Below are 12,266 nucleotides of genomic sequence, written 5' to 3'. Positions count from 1 at the left end.
GTTAAATTGGAGAACTGTGACCCCTTTAAGCTTTTTCTCATTAAAACTCAAACAGCAGCCTTTTATATATTATCTGAGAGCTTAACTGTTATTTCAGTTTTTTGCAAACTTTTATGGAGACACAATATTCCAGCTGTGACACTGTATTGGTTTAAGAGCTGGTTTGCTTGCTTCGTCTCATGATGGTACGGTGTCCTCCAGAGACATTTGGGAACTTTTTTAGCAACTTCTGAATGGAAATAGTTGACACTTTTCAAATTTGCCAGTAGATTCAGTGCAGCTGACAGATTCTACATTTTATAGCGGACTTACAAGAGTCAAAAGTTATAGAAAAATACTTATTCCTCAAAATCTGCTCTTTTTCAACAGTACCAGTCAGAATTTGATATCAACTCCTCAGAATAAGAAATATAATTCTGATTTTGAGTTGATTAGTTTTGTGAAGCGAGATAATTCATGGATTTATGTGAACCATCAGGCTCATTTGCCAACAGGCAAAAATCTGCTGCACTGACGGGAATCCTCCACAGTCTTGGAAAATGTTTGTGTAAAGACAGGTGAGGGAACAGAAAGCTGTTTTAGGTTAATTCCTTACAGAATTATCAAAACATCTTAAATTTTTACTAAAGACCTGAGATGAGTCAATTCATTTTCCAGCCTATGAATTGGCAATTTTCTCCTGATTGGGTCTGTTGCGTGGTTAGCAGCTCCGACTTAGCAAATTGATCAAAATCAAAGCAATTCAGTCAGGTGGTTGATTTGATTTCACAAACAAATCAGCCACCGGCATGTACTTCGACTCTGTCATGATGTGCGGAGGTGAGATGGTGAGGCAGACGCAGCGGATCCAGGTTATGGAGAGCAAATGATGGTTTTAAGGACGAAAACGCGAGAAAGCCAGGCTGCACAAAGTGAGCAAAGCCAGGAAATATTCTCTCATAGCAACTGGCAAAACAATCACAGGAGCAGGTGCAGGACAGCAGACAAGACGAGGAACAAGGAACACAGGTGGGTTTAAATACACAGGGAGACAATCAGGGGAAACAAGGAACAGGTGTAACTAATCAAGAGGTAGGCGGGACAACACAGAGACTCAACAGAACACAGGGACCCAAATAAACACACAGAAAAACCAAATCCCTACAGATCCTTTGTTTTAATATTGTTTTTGTTTTGTTTTTTAGTTTATATTCAGTAATCAAAGAAAGGTGATGTCATTTTATAGCTGTCCATATGGAAAACAGTCAGGACGAATATTGGGGATGACCGTCTGATCGGAAAACCCAGAGGAGTTTAGACCTCCACCATCTACCTGAGGATTGGGATTATGACCTTATGATTCCATTCATCTGGAGCAACTAACACAGGCAGCAAAACAGCACTAGTTGACAGTGAAAACAATGTTTGGTAACACTTTATTTGACTCACTTACACTGTCATGAACATGACATAACACCTGTTATGAACTTTTAGTTGAAAGTTGCTTTAAAGGTTGCATTGAAAGTCCATTAAAAGAGCCAACTTTGCATTATTTTGTAACTAATCACTCTTTAAAGCAAAGTTGGCTCTTTTAATGCAACTTTTATTTCAACTTTGCATTTAAAGTGTCATTATTTACTGAATGACACTTCATGACAACAGTCACAAACATTCATAAAAACTCCTTCATGTTCATGACAGTCTTATGCACACCTGGTCAAATAAAATGTTACCAAATGTTCTCATAATGGTGTTTTTGGCACACAATTTAGAGCAGGCACCTGTTTTTGTTTGACTTTTGATGTAGACACTGCTGCTGGTGTTCTAGCATCTTCCATTTTATGACAGGCATGAGATTTATTCATTCCTTGGTTGTTGGTTTTCTTTTGTCTTTTTTTTACATCTTAGCCAGAAGATTTATCTGAGGGGACATTTTGGGACAGAAAGTTGTAGCTTAGAACTGACCTAGAAACATCTACCTAGAACTGGTTTTAAGATGGATGTAAAATTAACCTTCTGAAATGGTCCTGCCAAAACCTTGACCATATTGAGAGGAATTGTGTCTTAAGTGGCAATTTGTTCTGTTACTTTCAAAAATAAAACAGATTTTTTTTTTTTTTTTTTTTTTTGCAAGATCAGACTGGTTTGCCAATATTTTACCCTCACCCTAAATAACTGCTGGATCCTGAAAAAAAAAAAAAAAAAAAACAGTCCATAAAATTGGATTTGCGTATTACATTGTTTTTTTTTTTTTTTTTGGTAGAATACATTCTCCCATGGCACAATAGTTATTGTTCAGTCTGTATGGTCTGGAACTGAGATTTGATCAACTTTACATAAAAATATCTACAACCTTCGGCCAGGTGAAAATGTATGGACGTTTTTTTTTTATTTTATGCTTTTTTAAAGCTGGGTCTGTGAGAGAAAACCAGGCATTCGGGCGAGTTGTTTGGAACATTCGGGGCAACGCGGTTGTCTGAGGAGTAACAAAACGTCAATTAAAGTAGTGGTGTTATTCTTTGGGGCCGCATCATTCCATGGGAACCTGGTGCACGGCAAAAAGTGGACGGCATAGTGAACGGCTATCTCTAAATTCCTCAACCTTATCTCACATAAAAAGCCAGATCGATAAAGCAGGCTGAATGAGGTGTTCCCGCTGGACCATAAATCCACATCAAAACTGGTATTGAATGTACAAAACAGAGTATTATTAAGCTTTTCACATGGCATCTCCATGCCAAGACTGCATTTCTTCGGAAAACTTAAGAACTATTCTTTTAAAGGCTTTAAAGGCTGACAGAAAACAAACTCGTTGAAAATAACTTCTACCAATGCGAGTGAGGAGGGTGACGGAGTGAATGCAGAATGTGCATGCAGATGGATGGACAGGGCAGCTGGTTGGCAAGTCAAGTGGAGTTTATTCATATAGCACATTTCTGCATAAAGGCAGTTCAAACTGCTTCACATCATAAAAAACATCATACAGTCACCGATGGTGAAATAAGCAACAATCATCACATTTAGTCAAATGTCATCATCAAAATCATCAGTACACATCATGTCGATCGACCTATAAACAACTGATTTTAGGTCATTTCAGCCATTTTTGTAGATTTAGATAATGAGTGGGCGGGATTGTCGACAGCTAACAGAAAATGTGTGGTAGACGTTGAACATGCTAAAGGCTAATTTAGCTAAATATTTCCTCGTTTGCCTGCCTGTGTAATATTGACTTCTAAGTACATGTAGCTTTTGAGCTGCGCACCCAATATTTGAAGAACGGTGGAATCCACAGAGCAGAATAAAAAGGCAACAGACGCACAACTGAAGCAACAAAATAATATCTCATTTATGAGCATGGTGACTTTATGCAAACATCTGAGCGATGCTGTTCATAGTGATAGAGACAGAAAAAAAATAAATAAAAGAATCCGAAGCGAATATTCCAGCCGGCAAGAAGAGGATTAGTCATTCAGAATGCTTCTCTTGTGTTTACATTTATCTGGTCGGCGAGTTTTAAAATGGTTTTCTGTTTAGACATCAGCTTTTAGAAGAATGTAGCATTTCCCTCTGGCTTTGATTCATGTTGAAAGCAGACAGATAAACATGGACTGGCCACGTGAATTGCATTCATCACTGCAGCGGAAGAAAGCTCAGCTCGTAGAGCTGAGCAAACACACGAGAAGCGGCCACCGATAATGACCCATTTTGTTCCCCCCTCTTCCCTCATCATTGGGCAACTTCTTTTCAGTCTCTAATCTATAACAGAAGACTTGCTGCCGTCAAAACAACAGCTGAGGCTTAAAATCTTTTTATACCCATCGCGGAAGCTTAATGGCTGCACCAGACCTTCCAGAAATCGTCGTGTGTGTTTGGGAAGTTTCGCGAGCGAAATCTGGGTACGATTAGGCGGCAAGACAGCCTGGAGCTTGTTGGACAATGTCATCTGCCAAAACGTCTGAGAGCTATACATGGACAGGCTGATCAGTGAGCAATGAACGGCCCTTCACAGCTGATGGGAGTCACGCCACCAGGAGGTGTCAGACTGCCTGCTGGACGGACGGACCCAGCAGAGCGGAGGCAGAGTCATGTCTTGACCAGAGCCGTGTCTCTGACAGGAGGTCTGTGTTGAGGTTAACGAGATTCAAATCCATTGTTGCTCCAGCGCCTGTCACCGGCTCAGTGTGCTCAATCTGAGACAGCTGGGTCAGTCAGAAGGGGACTTGTCTTGAAAGGTTTCCCACCAGGCCCTCCCTTCGTCTGTTCCCAAAAGAAATTCCTCTCCTTACGGTTAATTGTTTCCAAACCATTGTCTTCCAGCCTTCATACTGAAATCTTTTAATGTTTTATTTTTGTCGTCGATCAAAGCAGACGGGCATTCTTTCAAAAAAGCACTTTCCACACTATCATTTCATATCCGTCTCTCCCAGGCTCATATTGTGGATGGACCCTGCAGTTTGTGCTGCTATTGTTTTCAGGCAACTAATGATTGGATAGTGTTTAGATAGGAAGGTGTTTATGACAACTATTGGTTGACTCTGATACCTTGAAGCTGTGAGATTGTGTAAGAGATCATTTATCTATGTGCAATGTTCCTTATTTGTTTGTGAGGTGAGAAAACCCCAATTTTACTGATTTTTACAGATGCCTGAACACAAATAAAAGCCATTACATATATATATATATATATATATATGTACACAAAATCTACTGGGATTTTCACAATCAACCAAGCATGGTTCCTTCCTGACTTGTATCAACAGTGCAGGCCCCCAATAGTGTGGGGGATGTTTTCCTGGCACACTTCAGGTCTATTAGTACCTATTGAGCATCGTATCAACGCCACAGCCTACTGAGTATTGTTGCTGACCGTGTCCATCCCTTTGTGACCACAGTGCACCCATCTTTTGATGGTTACTTCCAGCAGGATGGCGCGCCGTCATAAAGCGCGAATCCTCTCAGACTGGTTTGTCACACGTTCGTGCCGACGAACAGCGATTCACTCCCGTGGGAAGGCTGACCGCCAGTGCAAAGGGGAGCGTTTTTAGAAACGGCACAAAACTTGGAAAATAATCTGACAGGCTTCCTTCCTTTCAGCGTTTCCCCGCAGCAGCCTGGAGACCTGCCACGACGCATTTATGCAAATGAAGGAATTTAGTTTCCCAAACAACACGTACAGTGTTTGACTGGAAGCATCCCATGCTGTGCTCAAAGTTAAATAAGAGAAAACTCTTGACATCTAAGAGAGTCTAAAACTCTGGATATTGCAGTGCACTGTACATGGCGTCTAATTGCTGATTAATTTAGAAATCTCAATAGAACAAAAAAACAAACAAAAAAACACGAGTTGCAGGGAATGCAAAGCTTTACCGAAGTGACAGAAGTAAACGTATTTTTCTTTGTTCCTATCTTTTCTAATATATTCATTTGGGAGAGGAGAACATCTGTGTAGTTTAATCATGTGTCGTGACGAGTTCTTTGCCAAAACTCTGCGCTCTCTTTCTCAGACTCTTTGTGACCTACATAAAAAAACTCAAAGAACAATTCTGCCTCCGCACTGACAATTAGCCAAACACTTTGCTGAAGCACAATACGATGCACATTACCTAGAAATAAAATAAATAAATATATATATATATAATAAAATTTAATAGCTGCTTTTAGAAAGTATGCAAAATGGCTATTGATTTGAAACACAGACAAAAAAAGATGCTTCTGCATTTACTGCATTCATGTTTACCGGTTTAAAGTCCCCGTCCACACTGATATGGATTTTTATCAACACATGCTGTTGGTTTGCAGCATTTATTCACACACAAACTATATTTTTAATGAAGAAAAACTGAATAAAGAAATCGATACAAAATAGATTTTTTTTTTTTAAAGCTCTCTCTTTTTTTTCGTATCTGTGTGGAATTGCAACAATAACATTTTGAGAAATACCCATGCCCATGTGAATCATTGATTCTTGCTGTAGGAACAGGCTAGGTTAGCAAGAGAATATGCTCCATGCCCTGAACACGGATATTTTCCAGTAATTCTGTTTCCATTTGTAATTTTGTGTATTTATCTATTACAATTGTGATGGGATGCACAACAATGATAAAGAATGTTTTCTGTTCTGCAAATACGTGTGTGCTGCAGTGACTAGACGTGATACATCAAATGACAGAGGTTCTTGCTGAATTTGTTGTGTATTTTCAGCTCATGCATATGTTAATTTTAAGTAAAATGTATGATTTTGCAGAGTGTATGTAGGAATCTGGTCTAAAATGTACGCGGCTGTATGAAAATATATAGTTTTAAAAAAACCCAAGCAATGAATTTGCCATTTTCTCCTCTAACTGATGACATTGACAGAAGAGTTAGTGACATCACGACTGTCTGGTTGCAAGGTTGGTCACCATGGTAACCCGGCAGATTGGTCAGACAGGGGCTATGAGGCATGGGCATGAGTTATTAACACTGAAAGGATAATGAAGTGGCACTGAGCAATTTCTCTCCATGAGATTCTAACACGTCTCATGATTCCACTACGTCATGTCGCCGTGCACATTCCCACGTTACGCATTTAAATTTGAAACAGCGAGGGTCAAATAGTTTTGACAGTTTTTCCCTTTCCCCTGGTGACGCACCGATTATCGTGTCACATTTTATCCACAATTGTTTGAATTAAAAGAGAGAAAGGACGCAGACAAAAGTCAGATGACAAAAAAGTCGATGCATTACACAACAGGCTCTCCAAAACATATTCATGAAAGAAAAGTAAGTCATGGTTTCTAGTTAGACGGATGAAGTCGAGAGAAACGTCTGAGAACAGCAGTTTGGAGATCTAGTGGACTGGCACTCTAACCAGGGATTTAAAAGCGCATATTGCTGCGCTGTAACTTAACATGATTGTAAATGGACACTTATGATAAAAAAACATTAACAAAGTAAAATGAGGTAGATTGATTCCTGCTTTTTGCTTTGAATGGTGTCCTAAGCAAAAGACTTTGCAAAGAAAAAAAACATCAGCAGTAAATGAAAGAAGTTAACATAAAGTAACAAAAAAGCAGCAAATGTTTTGAAATATCATCAGAATCATCAAAGGTCAGAAGGTTTTAATAATTTCACTCTGTACAAATGTGCTTTTAGCCTTGATTCAAAAGAACTCAGTATTTCAGCACTTTTGCAGTTTTCTAGAAGTTTGTCCCAGACTAATGTAGCATACAAACTGAATGCTGCTTCTGCATGTCTGGATTTGATCCTGGGATTTGCAGAGCAGACCTGAATCAGAAAGACCAGAGTGAACTGGAGTATTGATATGATTGACCCATCTACTCTCCGCTATGATTATTGTCGTCATTGTGGTGGGTCTGCAGAATCCCACCATCATCCCCTTTGTTTTACGCACGTTGATCAGGATATCGGTTCAGTTTGGCATCAGTCGACAAAGTCCTGAGCTGCCTGTACTTTGAGTCGTCCTTTCCTGCGATGAGGCCGACGACGGCTGAGTCATCAGGGAACTCGTGTAAATGGCAGCCTGGGGAGTCGATAGAGCAGTCTGCATTGTAGAGGGTGAAGAGGAAAAGGTGCCAGCACAGTTCCCCGCTGGGCCACCGTACCGGAGCCCAGTCTGTCAGACACACGGCCCTGTGTTCTCACATGCCATGCCCACTCCTGATAGCTCCAGCTTGTACCGCAGAAATCCAGGCAGGATGGGCTCTAAAGGTAGGTTCCATCGCACTACAGTAGTAAAGCTGTCATGTAATACAGCACGCATTATTTGTGGAGTCTGTCAGAGTTTCCATTGCAGGATTTTACTGTACTTGTTGTTTTGACAGTTGTAAGGTTAATTAAAAATAATAATGGGAATAGTTTGCGCCTGCAAATACAATCTGTCATTCATTTGGCTCAGACACTGATGGGGTCATTTCTGCAGCTAATTATCTTTGGTGAGCAAGAAGAGGAGGAGGAGAGTTATTGGCCTAAATCTTTCCAAGACATCACCAGATTTATTTGAGTAGATAGAGGAATTCTGCGAAAAAGACATTGTTTTTTTAACTTTTTTTTGCTGGGAAGCAACACCAGCCTCAATTTTTTGACTGCTAACTTGACTATTTTATTATTATTATTATTATTATTATTATTATTATTATTATTATTATTATTATTTAGTGCCAGAATAAATCAGAAAAAACTGGAATATTATAAGGGCCTGAGAAAGTGAGACTGCAGCAGCTTATTTGGTGATTTTCGCAGCTTTTGAAGTAATGTACACCCTTCTCTGGTTAAAGTAGATTTTTTTGTGAATCAATGCAAACATCTGCTTAGTAAGCTGATGTTTCTTTTCTACCCCCTCCCTCGCATAACCTTCAAATTGCCGAGTATCATTCCTGGTCCATAATCGGCTGTTTCCAAACTGCTGAAACTCAGCTGATCACCTGAAAGCAACCGCAATACTGTTGTGACGTTTAGATGGAATAAATAAAAAAATATATTATTATTTAGTAATATTGCACAGCAACATTAACATTCCTCTCTCGCCATCTCATGAGTGTGATCTTTTCGTTGTTGCTTTTTCAGCACTGTTAGTCCATCTGGAGAGAAAATAAAATGTTAGTTAACCCTCTGCATTGTTTGTGCAGAGCAGATAGTGCTCAGCGCAATAATGCAATTATTTATTGATGTATTTGTTTTGTTTTTGTTGAGACAGCTGGTAATGACTGAGCCGTAAAACTCACGCACAAGTAAAACTCTGCGATGAACAGCTGGAAAGTACGCCAAACTGAGCCGCTTTTTTAATATTCAAATTTATGGCTATTTAAGTTGCAAAATGACAAAAACTGTGATTTAATGTGGAAAATGCTTATGCTCATTTTATTAAATTTTTTTGGCCCTCCGAGTCAGATAAACACTAATCTAAACATCTATTTCTGAGAGACTACGAAAATTCCTAAAACATTACAAGTCTGGCTCCTTCTCAGCTTTCTGTGAGGCTTATTTGTCTGACTTATGTTTGATAATTACATAAATCAGAGCGTTTGTCAGTCTGAGTGACTTCAGATTAAGGATTTGCCTTAGCACACTACATTACAGTGTCCATATTAATATTGTGATTTCCTCTCATTCACCACACTCATCCTGATACCTCGTCTGTTTTTAAGCATCGTCTGAAAACAAATAGTGAACCCTGACGGAGCTAAATGGCGAAATGACATGGCTGTGGCAGAACAGATTTACTGGCCTCATCTGACAGAGAGAGAGAAGAGCAGAGAGCTTTGACACTGGAGATGCTCTAAGTCAGAAATCGTTAGATGACCCAGATCGGCCCCATTCTCAGTTTGATCGGCCCCGGCAGGTGACTGTCCGGCTGAAAATTCAAAGAAAAAAAAAAGAAAAAAAAAGGCAATCTTTTTCAAATCAGTCAACACCCCACGGCTTACCGCCATTGTGTTTTCGGAGCAGCAGCAACACTCTATGATGTGAAAGCGATTATTCCAGAAAAAAAGACTCAAACTCAGGAGTAGCGGAGACATGTACGAACCTAACAAATTCGCTTCATTGTTGAAAATAAAGGGAGCTTGATTTTCTCTAAAAGACGTCTCTGTTAGGAAGTGAACAAGAGAGCAAAGCTTTGAACAGTTCCTGATCTACAAAGACTCCACAAATAAGCACCGCAATATTGTGTGAGCAAAAATAGCAGTATAATAAGCAGTATGTTGTACACAAGCCACAAAGTTTGCACGTGCAAAGGTGGTGCAGACTACCATCTTTTTTTCTTTTTTTTTTTTGCGTGTTTTGCCTGTGTTACATGAAGAGTTATGAAAGAAAGATGACATAGAAACCAGCATATCTGCATATTCATCATGGCAGACATGATAAATGTATTGCACCTTGGGTTGCTGTGGTGGCGCATGGGCACACCACGCCCCACGTATTGAGGTCTTAGTCCATGTGGCGGTGGTCGCAGGTTCAATTCCCGGCCTGGTGACATTTGCCGCATGTCTTCCCCTTCTCTCATTACCCCGTTTCCTGTCGAACTATTTTCAAATAAAAGCCACTAGAACCAACAAAACCTTAAAAATAATAATAAAAAATGGATTGCACCTTACGTGTGGCTTGTTGATCAGCTTTGCAGGCGCCATGAAGTTTGCACCTGTTTTTGTACGTGCAAACCTTTAGAAAATCTGACACTGAATGCAGCCCTGCCACGCTGCCCTTACATTTCATTTTACCCTCTGCCCGTCATAAAACATGCTTGACTGGAGTTTTGGAAATCTCAGACTTTAGAATGCATTCACAGTCTAGGAATACACAAGAAATATCAACAAAATACCAGTTTTTCATTTAGTTTCCAACTAGTAAAACTCTTGTTTTACAGCACAGTGTGACACCACCTGGGCTTCAAATATAAATAATTGATGTCTACTGGTGGCAGGAAGGCTAGAAAAATAATAAAAAAAACCTTTAATCCTGTTCTTTTATTTTGCTCTGTTATACTTCTGAAAAGGAAATGGGAATCAGTTAACAGCTCCACAGGAAGGTCAAAGTTGCATCATCACAATCAGCCTTAAAACAAATTATACATCTCTATTAATGGTTATTTTTATATGCTTGGGAAAAGTCTTAAAATTTGTATTTATCATAACGAGTAAAGTCTGAGAAGGTTGTGTCAAAACAACGGTATGCAAGCGTTTTAAATACCAGCTTTTCTTAGCTTACTTTTAACCAATTTCACATATTTCATTTTGCATTTTGGGTTTATATAGCGAACACGTCTCTCTGTGTGGGAGAAGCAATCCTCTCTTCTTTAGCTCACATGCTGTTTGCAGTTTTTTTTTTTTTTTTTTTTCCTGCAGAAATAAAAGGCTGACATGTGAAATGATCCACCCTGATACCGGCGACATCCCTGCAATACACCTGCAGGGAATTCTAATTAGGTGCAACATGTCAAAAACATGTTGACATGCTGCCACGGTAACATAAAGAGAAGGGGGGGGGAAAAAAACAAACACAATTTTATTATATATCGCACAACTTTGGAGAAATCAAATTGCAATTCAAACTAAAATGCAGGGAAATAGCAGCAATAAATGGAGACTAGGTTATTATTAAGATGTGTAGCACAGTGACCCACTGGTTTCAGAGCTCCAAGTTTGGTTTTTCTCACATACTGACACACTTGCATGCGTGCAGCCGTTCCGGTCACCCCCTCTCCAGACAAATGGGTCACTAGATGTGGTGTGACAGGCCACTGAGCTCTCCAACGGCTTTAATGAGGCCTGCAGCCCAGCGGGGACTGGCTGGAGTGGCCGCACCAGTATGTTTCCATTACTGAGGATCAACGGCGGCGGCGAGAGAACCTGCACGAGTGACAGCGCTCTCGATGCCGCACCTCGGCCCTCGAACGAAGAGCCACCGGAACGTGGAGCCGGAATGCAGCTGCGAGCGATAACTGCAGGAAGAGATGATGAAAGCTTATGTTATCACTTTCCTCTCCGACGTGATGCTCACAATGGGGGCAAGATTTGTAATGCTTGCTGAAGAAATTAAATCACGAGGAGCTATTTTTAACCTGCAAAACAGGTTAAAAAAGGGAATCGGTTCCCCCAGATCCCAGAGGTGGGATGAGTGTTGAAAAACTACATTATTCATTTGTTGTGCCCTTTAGCATTTTACGAGCGATGAGTCTGGGGACTCACAACTCCAAAAAAGTGTCTCTTTAATAGAATTTTTATTCAAATTCTTATTCTCAATTTTTTTTAAATTTAATCAACAATGTTCATTTTGATTTGGTAAAAAGTTAAATCAGTTTTTTCTGTGTGAATAATTTGGCATGGTACATATGCACGGCACCGCATATGTGCTATATAAAATTACAATTATACAATCACATACTAGGGTACACTTGGGTAATATGCAATGTTTCAGCTGTTGATTTTTGTATTTTTAGTATGTAAAGCAATCTGAACTGCCTTCTTGCTGAAATGTGCAATACAAATAAACTTGATTGATTTTGAGCTCAATTATCAATAAAAACAATGAAAACAGTGGCAGCTTTGACGGCTATCGTTAGCAAAACCAATCTGTTAGCATTAGCAAACGGAGAAAACTGTGGAGAAGCAAGTTTAAATGTTCTGTAGATGGTTTAAGACTTGTCCAGACTACTGCTGTATCTATCAAATCAAATCAACAAACGGTGATTTGTGTCTTCAAGCGCATATATGACATTGCTTTTATTAACTGCAGTATAAAGTTTACCACATTTGGTCCACACTGACCAGCTCTGGCCACCGGTGGTG

Source organism: Gambusia affinis, linkage group LG17 (assembly GCF_019740435.1).
Source record: "Gambusia affinis linkage group LG17, SWU_Gaff_1.0, whole genome shotgun sequence".
In the NCBI taxonomy this organism is placed as follows: Eukaryota; Metazoa; Chordata; class Actinopteri; order Cyprinodontiformes; family Poeciliidae; genus Gambusia; species Gambusia affinis.
This window is presented reverse-complemented; position numbering follows the sequence as displayed.